Below are 21,480 nucleotides of genomic sequence, written 5' to 3' on the forward strand. Positions count from 1 at the left end.
TCCTTGTCAAAAATATATGGTTGCTAACTTTAACCTTTTTATGTCTGATTTATTTGTCTTGACAAAGCGCTCACTCTAATGTAGAGCCGTCTAAAAATACAAACGAAGTTTAGGTAGCGACCGGGATCCGCTTTCAGCTTTGGTCTCTTTAGTCACACTTATGCCTCAGGTGTAGCTTTTCACACTGAGTAATTTGTGTGATGTCACCTATTTTCTGGAGGTACCAGTAAATAAATGAAAAAAATAATACATACATACATATATATATATATATATATATATATATATATATATATATATATATATATATATATATATAGATATATATATATATATATATATATATATATATATAGATAGATAGATAGATAGATATTTTTCATCCAAGCATACCATATGTCTTTTTTTATCACCACAGAAGAATGTCTAAAGCAATTCAAAGAGAGCTTGTCACATGTGTGAAAGTGGCTCTTCAGCTTGACTGACAGCTCAGCCATTTAGATCTCCGCTGTAGCAACAACTTCACCGACAGTTTTTCAGTGACGGGTGCCGTGAAAGGTGAAAATAAAAAGTTACTCCCCTGCTTGAAGGCATCCGATTGGACCACGGCCTCTGACTGCACGCTGATGCGAGTGGCTGCTGCAAATTTTCTCTCCTGACACTCGGTTACCCACCGTTTGTCAGCCAGCTCCCATCATGCCTCGTGCCCCTGCAGCTGTAGCTGTGAGCAGCAAACACCTTGTCACAAACAGGAGCCATGATGATATGCCCGTGAGTTAAGTGCACACGCTGTCGCATCCTGAGCTCGTGCGCACAACCCCGCGTGACACGCAGAAACACAAACGCACTTCTTTCTTTTACGCCTGTCAGATCACATATCCAAACAGCACCGGCGACGCCGTTACAGACTTCCCCACTGTTTCGCTGTCTGACCACTTCCTGACTCCAAACTACACAAAAATCCAATCGCTGCACAGGTTCTAGTGTGAAATGAGAGGCAGCAGACACTCACTAATATGATCTGTCACAGTCTGTTGGATGGGAGAAATGTGGACCCAGGGGTAGCTCATCTTGATAAGCGCAGGAGCCTTTGCTGTTTTTACACCATTTTAATATGGTTACACACCACAGAGATGTATCTCCTCCCACCAGCCGCATGTTTTTCAAAGGACCCCAGCTCCTTTCTTCTCCTCGTCTCTCCACGTCCACTCCAGCTCATGTTCCCTCCATGAGTGTCACCAATTTCTTTTTTTTTTCCCGGGCTGCTTTTAAATTAGTCTGTCTCTCCCATCTTCAGGTCTAATGTTATTTTCATAGAAGCCAATTCAAAGTGAATTGCATGTTAATTCAAATATGGGATTGCTGTCCCTCACAAGAGATAGTGGACGCAAAGCAATTGGAGCCCAGGAGCTGGGTTAGACATGTCTGGCAGACAAGCCCCAAATGTGTCTCCTGCCGGGCTGAGTGACAGAAAATGCAAATAATTTGAGCCTCACTCAGCCCGTGTCTAGACACTGCACTCTTAGTGACTTTGAAGCTACACACTGCACTTTTTTTTAGTAACATATTTTGTACAGAGACATTTGAAAAGCCTGTGTTCCCCCCCCACCCCGGCTCATGGGTCACTAACTTTATTATAATGTGTATCATTTATTATGCATCAGAGATAAAAAAAAAAAAAAAAAGGAAAAAAAATCCGATTGAAGACTTTATGAATTTTTAAAGGGCTCACGGTCACATATTTCTAAGTAGCTGTACACACACATATTAAATAATTAAAAAAGAAAAATCCTGGCCACCATCCACTTGGCTGTGATGTGAATCCATAAGCAGCAAGCCTGTTCCTCGGTTACTGCTGTATTGATGAACATTTACATCCAATATGTTGCTCCATTGATTCTTCATTATTCCAGTTCCCGGGACTATTTCAGTGTGGCATGGCAGCAAGATGTACACAATTAATTTGTGCTTTCTATTAAAACCAAGTCATTAAAAGCATGCTGCACAACAATTTATAATTAAAATACCAGCACAAGTGAGAGGTGAAAGTCTCATTAGTATTGGTGCCACGTGCTGTTTATTTCCTTGACTAATTTCAAGAGCCAGTTCTCGCAGTTGCCGCGATGATTTATGTGCTGCACATACATGTATGTATACAAGGGTGAGTGTTTGGAGACAGCAACAATGTTAGGAAAAATAGGCTTCCTTAATTGGAATTAATAGCAGGTAACATCAAGGTCATTAATGTGTCGACAGATGATTATTCTGTGCACAAGCGTAAGCTCATTCATCTAGCGTCACAGCGATGGTAGATGAACAACATGGAGCTGTGATGCTATAAAACGGAGAACAGAAATCCTGGCGCGCAAAAGTGATTTTGACCTATTAATGGTTTGTTAATGGATGTACAAATATGGGGAAAAGGAAAAAGATGATGGGGTGAGAATTTGGTGTAAACAACATGAAAGGATAGCTCCATCCTGTATTGTATCAATGCTTCAGGCTCATGATGATGTAGTGGTGTGGGGGAAATTTTCTTGGCACACTTCAGGCCCCTTAATGCCAACTGGGCATTGTTTAGACATCACAGCCTACTTGAATATTGTTGTTTATCATATCCATCCCTTTATTACTACAGTGTACCCATCTTCTGATGGATGCTATTACACCATGTCATAAAGATCTCCACAGTCACCTGATCTTAATCCAATAGAGCACCTTTGGGATGTGGCAGAATGGGAGATTTGCATCATGAATGTACAACCAGCTAATATGCAGCAACTTGCCGGTTGCTTTCACGTTAGCGTGAACCAAAATCTCTGTGGAATGCTTCAATCAAATTATTGGATCTATGCCATGAAAAATAACGGCAGTTCTTAAAGCAAGGGGGTCTAAAATGGTAGTAGCATGGTGTAAGTAATAAAATGGACATGAGCATATATTTAGACCTGAGGGCGGGATGTTAAGTTTTCAACTGATGCTAGAAAGTTTGTTTAGCAAATGGCATAACTATGAAATGCACGAATGGAACATACAGGTACAAATAGCTGTTAATTAGTAGCAGACTAAGTTCTGCAGTTTCATTTAACAAGACTTTAGCACAAACCTCTGCCATAGTGGACTGCTATTCAAAGTAGCTGTCAGATAATTCTGTTCAAATGCCCTTAAAATTCAAAAACACCATACATACAGTCAAAAACTCTAGTTTAGAGAATCAGTTCCCAATAAATTATCTGAATTTCATGAGGTGGACCACAGTCCAAGCACTCCCCTTCTGGTCATGTGTCTCTCAGTGCCAAATGGTTGTCTCTATTAGCACCACACAATTATTTGTTTTCATTTCCATCCTCCACCCTCCCTGCCTCTTTTTCTCTGGTCGTCAGCCTCTCTCTCAAAGCTATGAGGGAGATCTGCCAGGCCCAGGAGCTGTCCTCAGTGAGGCCTTTACTAAACTTTAGCCTCTGCCCTAGCTGGCTGCATCGCTATCAATAAACATCTGTCCTTCGTATTTGGGGTTGGGTCCTTGCTAGTGAAATTAGTGTAAGTGAAATTACCAGCTACAACTGCCTTATCTGAGCACCTCTTAAAGTTCCTAACTTGGCTGAAGTTGGACATTGCAACAGGGTCATCTATGGGAACTAAACTTTAAGGAGCCATTTGAGGAACTTTAACTTTTTGCCCTCCTATATTGGCGTCTTTTTTCCAGGCTTGTCTGTTACTCATTTCTGATAGGAGTCTTTGAAGCTCTTATATTTGACTTATGTTGTGGTTTATGTCCAAATCCCATCAAAATGAATGGCATTCACATCAGCTCAAGCTGTACCTTGTGTTTAATATCAGGTATTACCATGCCATTTTCTTAACCACTTATCCAAATCGATCTGTGGGGCATCTGCTTGGAAGCCGAGTAGATCCAGGACAGTTTGACAGTACATCACAAAGCTTTCCTCACACAAAGACTTCTGGCGTTTTCAACTGCATCTTCACACCATGATGTGACAGTGCTCATTGCACCATGCTAAACATTGTTTACTAAGCATGAACATGTTACTAATTGAATCAATATTAAGGTTTAAAAAAAACCCATTATCAGTGGCAGTGACATTAGTCAAATTAGCACAGTGACATTCCAGACTGTTGATGTTCTCCCGTCTTTTGTCAATATATGTTGAGTGTACAGTGTCACAGACATAGATCTATGCCACAATAATGAGACACAATTGATTAGCTTTGCTTCTCAAATGAGCCCTTCACAAGGAAATTGAAATAACAGTGAGTCACACCATACGGACATGATTAATGGTGTTTTGAGATTGGGATCTAGTGGTATTTACATAATCAGCAACGGAGAATTAGCTATTTCCATCGTTGCGTTGTCTGTGAACAGTGGTTCTCCTGTTACGTCAGCCTTTTACTTTGATTGTGCTGCATTGTCTTCAACACTTGATTTCTCAAAGGTTTTAATAAAATGATTGCACAGATAATGAAGAGAGTTCTGGATTTGCATCAAAGTTAAGGTGAAATGGCGGCTGGGTGGGTGCATGGTAGAACTATATGTTGCATACAACTTCAACAATAGTAAAAGCAGTGTAAAAGTAGCGCAGTAAAGGTGAACATTCCACATATGCATGTGTTTAAAGTTTCTCACTAAAACACATGTTCACAACCAAGTGTAAAGACTAGTAAGGGACGATATAGCTTTAACTACTGTTTGATAACGTTTGATTGCAGTCACCTGCAAAAGGTTTTGCATAATTCAGTTTAGTGCACATAACTGCAAACATCACATCTGTCCAAAACCCATCCCAGTGTTGTATATTCATGTGTTTAAATCTGGTTTAGGAAAAATGATTTTTATTTATTTTAACTGATGTAACGGTAAAGGTGAGTGTCGTAGTTGTAGTAGCTGAGTAGTAATTTTCAGCATGTGATCATAGGCAGATTAGACTAGACTGCAAGTTTAAATAGTAAAAAGCCAGGAGGATAAAAGGGGTAAAGAATGCATGGGGAGAAAGTAACCTTACTGCTTAGTGTGAGGCTATTTCTAAATTATGTAAAAGAAAATTCACAATAAGAAAGATACACATAAAAAGAGTGTATTGAAATAAAATGCACCTTAAAAGCAGCCCTGCTATGGCACAAATTTTGGTTTTGATTGTTAAACCTAGCATAAAAGTAGCTAAAGGAAAATAAGTCACAGTATCCATAACGCAGTTTATTTTATTAGTGAATATTTAATCTGTGAACCCATCAGATTCAGCTTTTGGGGAAAGCAGAAAATGACTATCCCTTTCAAGACTTCCTCTTCCTTGATCGTTTTTCACGAATGCAGATACAGTTTTAAAAGCTAATATAAAATGAAATGAATAGTCAGCTGATGGTTTGGATATTACATTTTCTCATTTGCTCTCCATACTGACTGACTGTATTCACCAAAGTACAAACACACCTATAGAAACAAGTATATGGACAACAAGTATACACCTACAGTTTTTTTTCATTTATCTGTTTACAAAGATTAGCGTTAGCTGACTTCCGTGAAGTCAAAACTGATACTAACTCCAAGCTATTTATCATATCAGATCTGAATCTGTTGTAGCACAGAAACTTGTACTTTCTTTCTTTTAAAATAGATAAAATGTTTTGAAAGCTAAATCAAATCATCGTGGATTATTACTACCCTTTTAATTCTGAGGCACTGTACCTATCACTGCTCTTTGGCATTTTGGGAGCTTAGCAGTTTTTAAATAGAAAAAATTAAAGTTCAAACAGGGACTTCTAACTGAAATAAAAAAAGATAGATGAAACCTTATGCAAAGACCTGAAAGTAATGTCTGAGGTTTGTTTAACACACACACACACACACACACACACACACACACACACACACACACACACACACACACACAGTGAGAAGTTATGCCCTGGGACAACTAAAGCTACTGCATGTCCTCTGCTTGTTCCAACACAGAAAGGTCACTGCATGATTTATGCACTTGTTTTGTGAGTTAGATGGGGAAGTGTTTGTGCTTTGGGGAACCTGACCAATTGAAACATGAACTATGAAAATAAAATTCAGTTCATGGATTGATTTGCAGCTTAAGCTGCCCAACTGAATGTCACTGGATAAATACATAGCGTGTGCTTGTGTCCATCTGTGCATTTATGTTTATATTTCCAGTTTAATGTGTATGTTGGTGCCTCACGGCATGTGCAAGGCATTAGGGTGTTTCTACGAATTGTGTTATATGTAACCAAACAGATGCTCCATGTAAACATTACTAGGTCATGATGCAGCTTTTTCTTCTGTGGGTTTTTCTTTTCTTTTTTATGTGTTTGCAGTTATTAGATAAAGACAGTAAGTGTGTATGCCCTTATTTATATGGCGGTGTACTCAAATGTAGCTTGATTTCTCCATCTAATGCTAGCATCTGTCTTGACATGACAGTTCACTGTTGGAGACATGTATTCTTTAGCATGGCAGCTCACAAGGGAGAGACACAGATGGGTTTTGACTTCGTAATGGTAATGGGTGACTGAGGATGAAGTTATTCTAGTTGACAAGCAGCTCCATGTCTGCTGTAATCAAATATCTCCTGTGAGCTCCTTTTTTCATACAGTTTTAGAATTTTCTGGCTGTGATTAATTGAATAATTTAGGCATAGCCTACATTTAGAAAAGGGGGGAACTGCCTTTAAAATAGAGAACATGCTTAAAAGAAAACAGTGGATGAGTATATTTTGATAAGTTTAATATAATATGAGAAGTGTTTTATTTATCACAGAGTCCCTGGTGATGTGTGTTATCAAGGCTTGTTTAGTGTTTTGTTAGATAAATCATGCACACTCTTATCTTCTGAATCAGATAACAAACCTATAGACTTTTAGGAGTTTAACAGTTTGCACAGGTTTTCTTGGATGTGCTTTACTAGATGTTTCGAATAAACAGTATTTCAGTTTAATAGTTCATGAAAATTCCAATTCCAGTTTTTGGTTTAATGCTGATCGAATCCTCCCTTCGTTACAGTAGTGGTTACACAGAAGAACCTTCCTTAATTTAATCATAATTTATCAATCTGATTATCATTTGCTAAACATATTAAACACTAGCACCAAAGTAGTTTAATTAAAGTTTCCCCAGATTCACAGGCCTAGAAACCAGTTGGGAACTATTTGACAGCCACTGAAAGCCACTGGTTGCTGGTTGGCGAGTGGTGCTTGGAGGTGGCTGATTGTCTCTTACAAATAAATTGTTAAAGCCCCAATCACACAGGCCCAGACACTGATCCGTGACTGTATTGGAAAGCACTGGTTGCTAGGGAAAAGCTTGTATTCTTCAACCAGTTGCTAGCTTTCGCTAGTGTGAAGATTGATTTCAAAGAGGTGGTGCACTGAAAAATGTTTCTTGCAGCTCTTTTGGTGACTAGCAGACAGCCACGGCCATCAGTGGTTTGAATTAAAGACACTGAAAGTTTTCCTGGAAAAATGCAACAAAAACTTTTGAGGCTTTGAAAATTCAGGTCGATTGTTCAACAGTGTGAAGTGTCAACCATACCTTGCACCTGCACCGATACCCTGGTGTTTATTTTTCTCTCTAAGTAGGAGAGGCAAAAAATGTTGTAAAGTTTTTATAAGTGGATTATAAGTGGAAAGTTGACTAGTGAAACATCCATGACGCACACCAATATAACGAACAATACATGCACAACATGCCCTAAAACTGCAGCCTATTTACAGAGTAAGATGTGGACTTTCTCCCCACTTTTCCACTGTGTGGTGGAAAAGTGGTACCTGAAAATGTCATCCTACTTAAAATCATGAATAGTATGGTTTTTGGTCTTCTTTCCTGTAAAATATAGGCACTGTAAAATTTAATTGGTTCCCAGAACTTAAAACAATTATGGAAACTCGTTGCCACAAAAGTAAGTAAAGCTTACTTAAGATAAGGATAGTAAGGAAGGGTAAGTAAGGGCAACTTACTCACTTGGTTACATGCTGTTTAAAATGACTTACAGTATAATTATTTCTTCTTTCAAATAAAAATCTTGATTGATTACCCCCTTATTGTAGTGTATGTATCGCTAACCCTTTCTAGGAAAAAGTACTTATATCTAAATATCAGATAAAATATATAGAAATTCCATTTTAGGGGAATCGCACCTTTAATCCGAGGACATATTATAAAGCGCCACCTTATTAAGTAGCTGTACACACTAAATCTTCATCTATGAATTTATTAGAAGTTAATAATGTGGAATTAAATAAAATGAACAACTCTGGCACTTCAAAGATTTTAATTGAATAAAGAGGCAGCGCATATTAGATAACACATTCATGCCAGAGGTAAATAGATGGCACTTGTAAGCACAAGCTTGTTTAGCACGACAGCTGTGTTGGATACATTACTGCATTAAATCAAACCCAATTACTGCTAGCTCATTGCCCCCTAGCCCCGAGAGGTATCTGATTCAAACGCAGAAGTACGCAGTCCTTCAGTGTTACTGTTAAGAGGAACAATCTTCTAATGTTCATCATAAAGACCAAAACAAAAATTGAGGTGACAGTCTGTTTTCAAAAGGCATGTTCTGGGTACGATCTGTAAAATGCGCACCGAAGTCCCAATCGTTTAAGATATCAGCAGCTACTTAGTTTTTAGTGCTTTTGAGATCTGTGGGGTGTGCTGGCTTGCTCTGCTGTGGCTCAGAGTGCTGATGTTTTTATGTGCTGCTGCTGTGGTTTTTGTCACTTTAGAGGGTCAACACATTGATATCCACTCCAACGCTTACATGCACTGTGTTACGCTGATGGAGGAGGCTTTTTAGGGACAGCACTACAGGGAGTGGGTCTGAGTGGTAACCTCTGAAATGGAACAATGCGCGATCACTAGTGTGTATGTGTGTGTACTCACAGCTGAGAGCATGTTCACAAAACCAAGGCTACACTGAATGACAGATGGATGGATGAGTAAACGATGGAAAGGGAGAAATGATATTTAGAGAGTGTGAATGTACAAAACAAAGAGAACAATAAGAGCAAATGGAAGGGAACTTCAGACTGTCAGAAAGCAAAGAGTGGCACACTCACTTTGCCTGAGCAAAGTGCCAAGCCACCAGTTTTTTCCAGCAAGACACACCGGAGGTGTCTGTCAGGTCAATTAGCACTACTGTGCTTACATTTTCCACTTGACTTCCTTCATTAGTGTTTTTGTCTGCAGCTTTGAGGCTGCTCAGTGTGTCTGCATGTTTAGTCATACTTCAGCCCTTTCCCCCACCTCTCTCGGTGAGAACATAGTTTATAAATCTGCTGTGAATGTGTCAAACATTCAACTTAGAGGAGATCATAGTATTATTTTCCCCCTCCAGGTAATTCATTCTACTGACTTTGCGACCCCCTGACTAGTATTCAGAATTTGTACCTGCAAGAATCTGCAGTTAGTGTCTAGATCAAGATTTAAACAAATTTGATGCCTAAGTAGTATCTGCACATATAGCAAAGAAATTGAACAAAGCAAATAACTATGCTATGGTATCTATGTTTTATGGTGTTTGCACTATCATTCATAAAAAGCACAAACCCTAACCAAACAAAAAGTACAGTTTCTCAAATAGACCCATGAGGCTCCTCTAAAAGTAACTCAGACGTAGTACAGAGTAGAAAGAAAAAGCAACAAAATCCAGGAAGAGAAAGAAAACAATACACAATACAACATGACAAATGAAAAATGAAAAATGCGATTGTTCATACAAGGACATGCTCAGGGTTAACAAAGAGAGTGGAAACAGCTGGGAGACAAGAAACAGAACACAGAAATGAGAACTTTACAGCAGGAAATGTTTTACAATTTAAATATGAAACAAATAACTGAAAAAGGAATGAACAAAACTAATGACTGGAGAAAGACAATGTAATGATTTTACAATGAACAAAACAAGAAGTAACAGAATAAAGAGATACATACAAAGTATCAATCCAAATGATTACCTAGAAAGAAAGACAAACAAACAAACAAAGATCAAATTACAAAATATTATATATAGAGGAAACAGGCAAGGAATAAAGAAATAAAACACATGAAACTAAATAGTAATTCGAACTCATAACTAAGTACCAAGAGCAAACTTAAACATGAATCATACAAAAAGACAACAGTAATTCTTGTCTCATTTGTCTTAAAACTCAACTCCTACAGATCAAGACCCAGGGATCTCAACAACAGGAGCATATCGTAATCCCCGAATTGGTTGTTGGTGTTGTTTTTTTTATCCAGACGTTTTACAGTCTAATGAAGTGATAAGAAGAGGATGTGGCACTAATACCGCAGTAGGCAAACAGACATGATTTATGTGTTATCCTACCAATACATAAAGATATTAAACCAATTTATAATATCTGCTTGCAATGGGTGATGTTCCTCAAAATGAAATTGTGATATTTCAAGGAAATTTGCAAAGATGATATTTCTGACAATGTAGAAAAGCTGCTATCATTGATTGCTGACTACCTAATTTGAAGTCTGAATCTATTGCCACACACTGCCTCATAGAGTAGTAGCAGTGACACAATGTACTTCAAATGTAAGCACAAACATTGCTTGGGTATTTTTTTCCCTGGAAAATGTAAGGGAAAGTATACAACTGCTTACCAGTAACAGTAACTTAACTTAATTTGTAACTCTTCAGGAGCCTCCACAATATTGTCACATAATAAAATTGAAACTGAAAAATATACATGTTGTATCTTGAGTTGAGCCTTTTTTTGCTTGAAGCCCAGGAGCTTTACTTCTGATTGCTTTTCCATAGTATCAACTAGCGAGTGCACACACTATTGAATCGATAGTACCTCCTCTTCATATGCAATCATAGCCTGTAATCATTGGTCTGTTTTTGCGTCAAGTGATGAAACAAGTTTGTGTCATAGTTTCATCGTGTGCCGTTCTTTTTCCTCTCTTTCTTCTTTTTTTTTCTTTTTTGTGGGCAGTGCCCTGGCCTGATGTTCCACCTTTTTGAGCAGAGCTGCCCTACTTTCTGATCCAGCCTGCACACCTGCTTCCCATTTACTCATCACTCCTCTGGATAAAAGACCAGCTGAAACCTCGACTCTTTGCCAGATTGTTGTCATCCTTGCGGTGGTACTCAGGCTCTCTAACTAGCTTGGTTGTTAGAGAGCACTTTTTTTGCAAGTACTTACTGTTGTTCTGTTATTTTCGCTTCTAGTTTTTCCTGGCTTTGGCTGGATTAAAGTTTTCCTGCAAACTAGAGAAATTCCTGAAGTTGGATTACCTGCAGACCAAAATCTGGCAATCCCCCATCAATGCCCACCCTCGAAAACTTACCTACCTACTCTCAACCGCTTCAGTCATCCAGAAAAAATGTACCTACTTTATACTTACCCATATCCAAACAATATTGCTTGCTTTTGTTAATAAGAATAAAACTTGCATTAGTCTTCTGGGTCTTGCTGTTTAGTCTACTCTTCTTTTTATTTTTATTTTTTTTGTGTGATTTTGACAGTTTGTTGTTTCCGCCTTTAACAGGTACAGCTTTCTGACATATTTTGCAAAGTGTTGTTCTTTGTTGGGAGTCTGACCTGTACCTCCCTTTTTACACAGTAAGTCCTCATCAGAGGCCGTCACACTGCTCTCCCTCTCAGACATGTCTGTGCTTGTCTCATTGGCGTGTGTACTACGGGATATAATGATGTCCCTGAATGACACTGTTTTATTATGGAAAAAAAAATGGTATAGTTCAGGTAGCATTGTGGATGTATGACACAGCCCTGATGTCCACCTGTTTATATTATACTTTTTGTTTGGTGCCGTGTGCACTTTGCTCTCGGCATTCTATCCAAATAGCAAGTATACATTAAAACATCAGCAACATCATAATGAATAGAAAGACTTAAGGAATGGGATAGAACTATAGTGCTATCTTTCTAATCAATAATCAAGCGCATATGAGGAAATTGCTATATAATGGGGATATTGTCTGAGTGGGGAAAATCACAAAAAATCTTTAAAACCAACAGCATATTTAGTTATGGTCTATAGTTTTATTGATCCTCTCTGTGTGAGTTGCTGAATGATCCTGGATCATCCCCAAAGGTCCACTTATGCATAATTTAAATTCATACAGCGTCCATGACATGCCCTGTCATGCGAGATTGGGGGGGGGGCAATATGCTCTGAGAGTTAATATTCCCTATTGGTATCCCCAATGTCCAGTCCCACAGTCTACACTGACTCAATATCCGAGAAGCACAATTACAGCATAAAATGCTTAGTCATTTGAGATCTTCAAGGATTCCTGAAAATAACAGTGTGTTTTGATGTGTCAGACTTTGAGCACACATGGGCGGCTGTTTTATGAGGGCCAGGAGATGAAAGACAAAGAGGTCTGAATGTGTGATAGGAAGGCAGGGCAGTGATTCCCTTTCAGGTTTGTTTCAGGCCACCTGCTGGGTCCTCCAAACAAAGCCCCACATGGCAGATCAAAGCACGTCACCATCGCTTTGTTTTGTTGAGGTTTCACACGATTAGCAGTTTATTTATGGGCGAGGAATACATGTGGCTATATTAGCAGCTAACTGACTTGAGCCAGTGTCAGAAGTCTTTTTGTATGAGGCAGCTGCGTATTCATTAAACACTGATTACTGGGTAAGTAAACCAAATCGCAACGTGGAAAAGCTTTTAGGTTTTATTCTCATATGGCATTGGTCATCTTTAGAAATATGTAACTAGGTATCTAAGGAGCAATATGTTTAAACCTTACAATAAATATGGTATCAGGATAAAAAAAATTGGACAAAGCAATAGTTTTCCAAGAGCTCTATCCATTTGTCTTCTGGTTCTCTTGGATTGCTTTAAGGCTTTACAACCTTAACTGAGCGAATAAATAGCCGTCACACTCCCCAAATAGTGTGATCGCCTGTCACAGCCCTTCACATCCATTTGCTTTATTGGACGTGGCTCACGCCTCCAGATATTTATATCTTTTTACAGTCATGTACTGTAGTGGCTAACAAAAAAAACAAAAAACAAAAAAAAGGGGAAAGAAAGCAGTGAAGGAGAAAGAGGAGACAGGAAGGCTAGGCAGGCAGCTAGACAAGTAATGGTGTGAAATAAAGAGGAGGGATGTGTGGAGCTTTGGCTGGGGACAGCCTCCAGATCCATCTTGCCCTGCTTAAAACCCTAGCGCCTGGGTAATGGCTGCGCGGCAGGTGCTTTCAGAGGTTACGGCACAGGAGATGAGGGATCTAGGAGTAGAGAGGCCAAACTGAGAGGTGATTTCCCCAGCAGAGGCCTCTTCATTTTGGGGGGAGAGGAGATGTCGGCAGTGCTACTGCTGTTGGAGCCTGGAGGAAAACAAGCAAATTGCTCCCCACAGGAGCAGGGCACCGGCAACAAACTGCATCTGAGATGATATAGGGTGTTACCTGCTCCATGGCCCTCTGTTGTTTTCATGTATCTCTGCACACATGAAACATTAATTTGATATATAAATGGTTCTATCTACTCTTTTCTTAACCATCCATTTATCCATACATGCGTGCGCTATGAAGGAAAAAATAGATCTCCAACAAAAGATATATAGTTGTATACAAAACCAACTGCATCCCACAGCACCAACTTATTTAATGAGGTCACCATGTTGACCAGAATAGATGGAGTCCCAGGCACATGGTAAATGATACAGCCAAATGCATGAGTGTGTGTCTATGTGTGTGCGTGGTTGTAATTCCTCTTCTGGTTTTTGTGTGGAAAAAATTGCTGATTCCTTTGCTTTAGGTCAAAAGGCAGTTGTTTCGAGCATGAAAGCCAACCTTTACAGAATGTCTGAGGTGTGGCATGACAAAGGCATTGGTTCCACATTTAAATCAGAGGTTGTACACTGGAAGAAGACGAGGTCCGCCATTAAAGCTGTCATCTTGCGTTGTGAACAAAGCAGGTAAACCTCTGTGAGCAGAACAAATGCAACACTGGATTCGCCCCTGCTTCACTGATAGGAGGACGTACCGCTGCTGCAAAGCTGCAAAGCTGTTAAGTCCACTCAAGGTTTATCCCTTTCAGTGGTAAATAATATCTTCAGCTTCTCAACAGCAAGAACCCCTTGCTGAATCTCGCTCAGTGCATTTACCTGAATCAGCTCTAGCCATCTTGCATTTGTTAAAGGCTCTTTGGCACCCCTCGAGTATGGTTGAAGGTAATTGAATTGAGCTCATTCTTTGTGCTGATTTCTTATGTTACCGAAAGGGACTTAGGGAGAAAAGGCATTCTCAGAATGAGGCTTTTTTTTTTTTTTTAATTAATGCAAAGGCTATTCATGAAAGGGATTATGAAAGTCATATGAAAGGGGAGAGAAAAAGGCAGCAGGAGGCACTAGGATCATATTTTCTGTAGAGATCTGTAGCCTGTCCATGAGTTTCATGCTCCCTCACTGCTATGGGGAAGAATGTTTCCCCCTGATACGAGCATTTATCCGGTTTTAGACTTAAGCTTGCTACTGTTATAATAACCTCTTTTAAATGTGCTCTAAATTGTTTCTCAATGAAACAGGCAGTACCAAAGCCATAACAATCATGTCTTTTTTTTCACGTTAATGAAAAATGTCGTCAATGAGTAGAAGAAGAAACAAGAAAGGACATGAAGAAATATTTTGCTGTTTTGAATTCTGTTGTTTATTAACATGCAGATGCAACAGCTGTGTGTGAGTACTACTGTTTGCAGTTACTGCACCATAGTGTCCTTTTGAATCTAGTTCCTTTACTGCTCAGTGACCTGCAAAGCCGAGTAAAGCAGAGGAGCTGGAAAAGGGAGTTGGCATGTTGATGATTTTCGCTGTCCATTTCCTCACTACATTAGATGTCAAAGGGGCAGAAAAGATCTTCCTATCAGTCCTCACAGCCTGTTCTTTTGCTCAAGGCGTCATATGCTGCCCATCACTGACATCTCACAGTAAACACAAGGTGTCTAGTGGAGGTATCCGTGTTGTGGCTCACCACATTATGGAAGAAGTAACAGAGGTCTGTCAATCCTACAGATATACATAGAAAATCCAAATTAGGAATTAAGAAATATGTAAAGTTAAGAATTTTGGGGGGGCAGACAAGCACCACCTAGTTCAGCTGACTGCCTCCCATCCGATTAGCCGCTGGTTCAAATTCAAATTCAAATTTTATTTGTCACATACACAGTCATACACAGTACGATATGCAGTGAAATGCTTAGACAACTGCTCGTGACCTAAAGAAAAAAAAAAAGGCTATGAATAAGATAGGAAATAAATATGAAAATTAAAAAGGGTAAATTTAACTAGGAAGGAATAAAATAAAATATAAAAATTAAGTTAAAAATGAGATAACTGTACAACACAAATTAGAATTAAGGGTAAATTTAACTAGGAAGGAATAAAATAAAATATATAAATTAAAGTTGAAAATAAAATAACTGTACAACAAAATACACAGTATAGAAATATATAAGAATGTATGAAGAAATATATATATATATATATATATACACAATAACAGCAGCTGTACAAGTATTAACTGGAAATGAGGAATATAATGTCCAGTGTTGTGCAATCCACATTATTTAGTGTCTGGGAATTTTAAACTGAAATCTGTGTAGCTTACACAGAGCCCAGCTCAAAGTTCTGAACCTTCAGCCATCTTTAATTGATGTCGATGTACCAGCGGGGCATTTGTGAATTAAATGAATCCACTGAAAATGAGAATTAGAATTTTTAAACTGTGAAACCCAGTGTAAGAATCAGCAAAACACTCGTGAGCCTTGGGCCTCTCTTAAATGTGTGAAATGAATATTATATAAAGGCATAAAATATCCTTATTAGAGCAATATGAAATTGAATTGCTAATAGAGACAGTAATAGATTTAAAGAGTCACCAGGGAGATCCATGTTTTCTGTGACATGTGTGGAAATGCACCAGAACACAGAGCAGAAGTCTTTAATAGCAATACTGACGGCTTCTACTAATTCTGTAGAATTTTAGTAAAAAAAACAAACAAAAAGCTCCCCAAAAGAGGCCAGCTCAGTGCTCATTTCCAAACAGCCACAGCATTTTGACACGCTCCTCAGAAACTGTTGACATTTTCTAAATTAAAATCATCTCCCTCTTTTCCTTCGTGTGAAGTAATACTTCATTAGTGATGATTGTTTATCCATGCCATGAATACAAAGGCTTATTTCTTGAGAAATGACAAAGGACCTCTTTTGCCTCAGAACCACCCAAGATAAAAATGTAAAGCCTTTGACGAGTTAATGAATTGAGTATGGATAAAATCGACTTTGGATGTGTACACAGCTAATGAAATTCAATTGAAAAGAAACCCTGTAAGAGGTGAAAACTTACAGTGTGATTGAGATTTTTAAAGGTTTTAATCAACAAAAAACAAAACAACAAAACAGACCATTAAGTCATTAATCTGTGTTTAATAATCTTGGGATTTTCTTCATAGATAAATCTGTGAATTTTTAATAGACAACAAGTCTATTTTTAACAAGAGACCTCATCACGGTGTCACACGATGAGCTTGAAGGCTTAACGTAAAGGCCGATGTTGTTGTTGAACGGAGTTGACACCTATCTGAATCGGTCATGGCTATGTTGTTTGTCTTCTGCCAGGAGACTTTTAATGCTTGTACCGAAACAGTAAAAAGGACATATTGACTGCAACTGCTGACACTGTGCACACAGCAATTGCCAATATTTCACCCGCCTGAGACATTATAGTCGGTGTGCAGTGGAGGTGGTTGCTGCAGCCTTGCTTTGACAGTCTTGAGTGACATTGGCAATGTGTGCTTACACACAGGCTCAAGGCAGATGGACACAGACTGACAGAGAGACGGAGGCTGAGGGAACGACAGAAAGAGAGAGAAAAGCAGCCAAGGGTAAACTCAGCACCATGGACAGCTACCATCAGACAGCTCTCCAGGCAGCATTTGTTTGCTTTTATCTCCGAGATGAATCACTTATAGCTGACAAAGCCAGCGTTGGATAAGCACACTGGTTTGAAATGTCACTGTAATAGGAAAGCCCACAAAAGTACACCTTTCCAAGTCAGCTCCTTTCGTTGGTTTTATTTAAAAGTCTTTGTCTTTGCCAACTTTCTGAGCTAATGTGTCTCACCACTGTATACTTGCAGAAACGAGCTCTGCGCTGCATGAAACGTAGCAGTTCTCTGGTGGTATTGCAGGTGTTAACATCAAGCAGCATTAAGGTTTTATACATGCATTGTGGACCACACAAGCTGAACTTTACACTGTTTGCATGTCTAGCATTTCCATTGATACCCTAGAGTGAGATTCTGCATCAGACCTGACATGTTGTTGTTATTATTAACAAAGCATTGCTTTGTTCTTTTTAAATGTTCTTTAATTAGTTTGTAGTGCAGGAAAAAGCAGATGATAAAAATGTTAGCATGACAGATGTTTAGATTGATTACATAAACATCATGTAGGAGTAGATAATGGATAATAGATATTGGTTTAGATGTAATTGGACATGAATAACTTGAAATTACTATATAATATACTACAGTATATTTCTAACTAGGAAGCAAATTTTCTTCCTCTGCACAATACATTGCTTAAACATAGAAATGTAAAAGTGAGGTCAGAGGTCAAATGTGACCTGATTTTTGGATGCAAAACACAAAGGCGGTAGAATTTTAAGCATAGTTTTAAAGACAAAAGACATTTTATGAAAGTTTGACCTTGAAGAAGAGGTCAGAGGTCCAAACTAATGTGATATTTAGAATTCCCATATATCATTTCCTATATAACTATATTCTCAATACAAACAATGGGAATAAGAAACATAGCTTTAAATAGTTACATAGAGCATAATTATTACTTTAACTTTAAGATTAATTCAATCAATTTACTAATTCTGAAGGGAAGGTCAGAGGTCAAAAGCTTTGTATCATTTTTTTTTTTTTTTGACAAATTAATCAATAAGTTGATCTTGAAGACCTCGGTGGATGTAAGCCAAATTTTAATGGATTGTTAACACGACCCTTCTACAGCTCTACAGTTTTACTGTAGAGCTTTTTATACTTTTCATGTTGCAGGGAAATAAACACAGGTGTTACTAACGACATTAATGAGAGTTTTGTCATATTAACATGCAGAGAGCTTGTAACACCTGTTTACTTACTATTTCAAGTCAAAATGACTGCTGCAAAAAAGCTTTATTGGCAAAGAGCTCAGCAGACATTCCTATATGAATGCCACTTTCTGAAAATATATCCATCACATTCGTGGCTGTTTCCATACTTTTAAACATTCTTTAATAACTACAATAATTCCGTTCCATGCAACCTACTTTACAAATAATTGAGGCCAGTGTGTAAAATGTAAATGGGGGTAAAAAAGAGTGTGACAGTTGTGGACTGCAGACAGGCCAGTTTAGCACTGACACTGTTTTTCTTAGGAGCAATGCTGTTGTAATACATGCAGCATGCGGTCAGTGAGCCAAGAAAAGAATTTCATATTATAATTGGCCAGACAACAGGACTGTTTTCCCACTTTGCCTCAGTCCATTTTAAATCAGCTCTGGTATTTCTGGATGATGTTTATAGATGTTTTTTTTTTCTTTGCATGGTAGAGTTTAAAATTGCATTTGCACATGGAGACTTTGTTCAGTTATACTAATACTAAGTATTTTTGAGCCTATCATCTAGTACCTGTTCATTTGCCTATTAAGATCACAGTACTGGTTAAAGGCTTTGTCCCATGTATACAGAGATTTCTCTGGGACTTAGAACACATCATACTTTATTAAACTCTTATATGTGACATAGTGAACTGCTAACCACTTGCAATGCTACTGCCACAGAAAAAGAGGTGTGATTTTCTTCCCTCTGCCTTTTGCTCTCCTAGCATTTGATCCATAAGACCACTCAGTCTGTAATCAGAGCTTTCAAATTTGACCTTGACTTAAATCCACCACATGAGCAATTGCTGGTGAAAAGCAGCCTCTAAAATCAAATGATCAGCTCGTCCATGTGTTTACGGAGGAGGGGGATAATTCTCTGCACTCAGAGCAATTAGAATTACAAGCTAGTTCCATTTGCACCATCCCCACACCTATAAAAAAAGGTATGGCACCAGCAAAGCTAGCGAGGGGTAATTATCATAAGTGTGTGGAACCCAAGCCCCATTCAGAGGAGATTATAACCTTCTCCATCCACCCCTTTCCCTCCACCCTTTCGCAATCTCTCTCTCTCCCTCTTTTTGTGAATCACTTTTAACCTGCAATCCAAACAGCTTTGACAGGGATTATGGAGTTTTGATGAGAGACAGAGAAAGGCTTGGAGAAACTGAGTTTGGGGTAATGAAGCAGCAATGTCAAGGAATGATTTATGAGCGGCTCTCTTTCCTCCACTGTGATGTAGTCAGTTCAAATATCACATTTCAGAAAAATTCGATTCTGACCACGCACAAAGTGATCAGTGTACCATTTCAAGAAATTGAATCGCATTGTTTGTTTAATATACTATTCCAAGCCTCTCGGTGATATGTCAGCAATATTTCCACATAACAGCAGAACATTGCACATAGAGGGGAATATTTGAAGAAGACTGTAAAGCTCGAAGATGAAGCATTTAGTCGATTCACACGTTTTTCTTTCTATAATATTCTGGGAGAAGTGTGGCATGCCAGTTAGATTTTAGACAGCTGAGTCACAGGCGAAAAGCCCAGGGTTGCTGAGCTAATGAGCAGTTTACAGTCACTATGAGCAGCGGCACAGGGTGCAGACTATATCTTGTTTAAAGCAAATCAGTGTGTAATATTCTAGACTCAAAAATAACAAAGCACTACATAGTAAATAAAAGCTAAAATAGCATCTTATAAATGTTTTTTTCATTTTGCATTAGAATGAAAAGTGGTGGGTAGGTCATTCTTACCACCTTTATGAGATGATTGCAGCATTTTCCCTCCCACTGCATATTTACATCTTAGACGCTAAGCTGACGTTTTTAGCCTTTGGTACTTTGTAATGAGGGAGCAGGTAGGAGGTCCTTGGATAAGTCAATAAAGGATGGCTTGTGAACACAGACACAGAATGAAAATCTATTGTGTAACTTTGTAGTTATTGTACAGTTAATGGTAAATAAAATAAAATAAAGATAGATATCACAGAATTTCTTTCACCAGCCCAGTGTTCAAGAAAAGACAACATAAAAATTTTCGAATAAAAAAACCAAAAGTCCAAATTTATTGTCCAAAAATCTGTTGTTGTTGAGATAACGCAATTAACGTAACTTTCACTTAAACACATTTTTAAAAAGCGTTTTAAGCAAAAAGATTATCCAAGATCTCCTTATCCATGAAGTACAGAACTAGGAGGGGATCACCTAGCTAAATACACCTACCAACAACTCAAAATCTTACTTGTTAACCGCGTTATATAGTTTGTTTAATGTGTACTCTATGTAAAATAAAATAAAAAATTATGATTTTAGGGTGAAATAACACAAGGTACAGATTAAACTAATCTAATACAACACGCTAATTAGCCAGCTATTTTTTAGCCTTTTAATGTTTATGCTAAGCTAATACACCTGTCTCCAGACATTGGCTACGTACTTAATAAATACTCGTGTGTATACATTATGAAAGTAGCATTGAACTCATCTTAGATTTTGATAGTAAATAATTTAAAATTTCAAAAATGTGTTACTTTAACTTGATAGCAATGCATGCTAACTGGCATGTTTTTTTTCCCCTTAGACTTTGTTTAGAACAGTCTGGCGTTATGCAGTGCTTATAAATATAGGTTGATAGCAGCAAATTTTATTATCCTTAAAACATTCAACTGGCCGAATTATTAAATCTGTGTATGGGGGTGGCACAGAGGGACAAAGAAAAAGCTAGGGAGCGCTCACAGGATGCCAGAATATTTAAACAGAAATAAAATCAGTGCAGAAAATTGGCATAGGACAATGACTGTATTTACAGGCTGCACTCATGTGTCCTATTAAACATTTGTTTCATGAAATGTGGTGCTGTGAAAGAGTTTAAATATAATTTTCTATAAATATTTCACAAAGTGAAAAATGTAAGTAAAAGTTGTAATTGTTCTTAAATAGAAATATCACATAATTTAAATGTATTTAAAATGCCTCAAGTAAGTATACCCATTATGTAGAATTGTACTTTTCAGCATTCAGTACTTTAGATCATAATTATTGATCCACTGATGTATACAGCTCTTTAATGTTCCAGATGTTGAGGACTTTTATTTTATTAAATAAACATTGCTGGTAACTTGATCATGATCATTTCTTCTCATTATTATTATTATTATTATTATTATTATTATTCATTGATTTTAGTGACAAGAAATGTTTTAATCGTACTATTGTACTATTATGAAAACATTATGCTTCACATGTCTGTGAAGGTTCTCAGTCATGTTACGTCTCTCTGCAGCCTCCAATCTGCTCAGTGTGTTCAGCT

The 21,480-nt window shown here is 38.0% G+C and overlaps 1 long non-coding RNA gene across 1 annotated transcript in view; it reads left to right on the top strand.

Moving 5' to 3' along the window:
* The first annotated feature begins 369 nt into the window (after nt 1-369).
* Nucleotides 370-21,480, top strand: part of LOC146499665 (uncharacterized) — a 51,918-nt gene continuing 30,807 nt past the window's right edge. The window contains exon 1 of the long non-coding RNA XR_014870368.1: nt 370-21,441. This is a non-coding gene — a long non-coding RNA (uncharacterized LOC146499665). The remainder of the gene's footprint in view (nt 21,442-21,480) is intronic.

Source organism: Neolamprologus multifasciatus, chromosome 17 (genome assembly GCF_963576455.1).
Source record: "Neolamprologus multifasciatus chromosome 17, fNeoMul1.2, whole genome shotgun sequence".
In the NCBI taxonomy this organism is placed as follows: Eukaryota; Metazoa; Chordata; class Actinopteri; order Cichliformes; family Cichlidae; genus Neolamprologus; species Neolamprologus multifasciatus.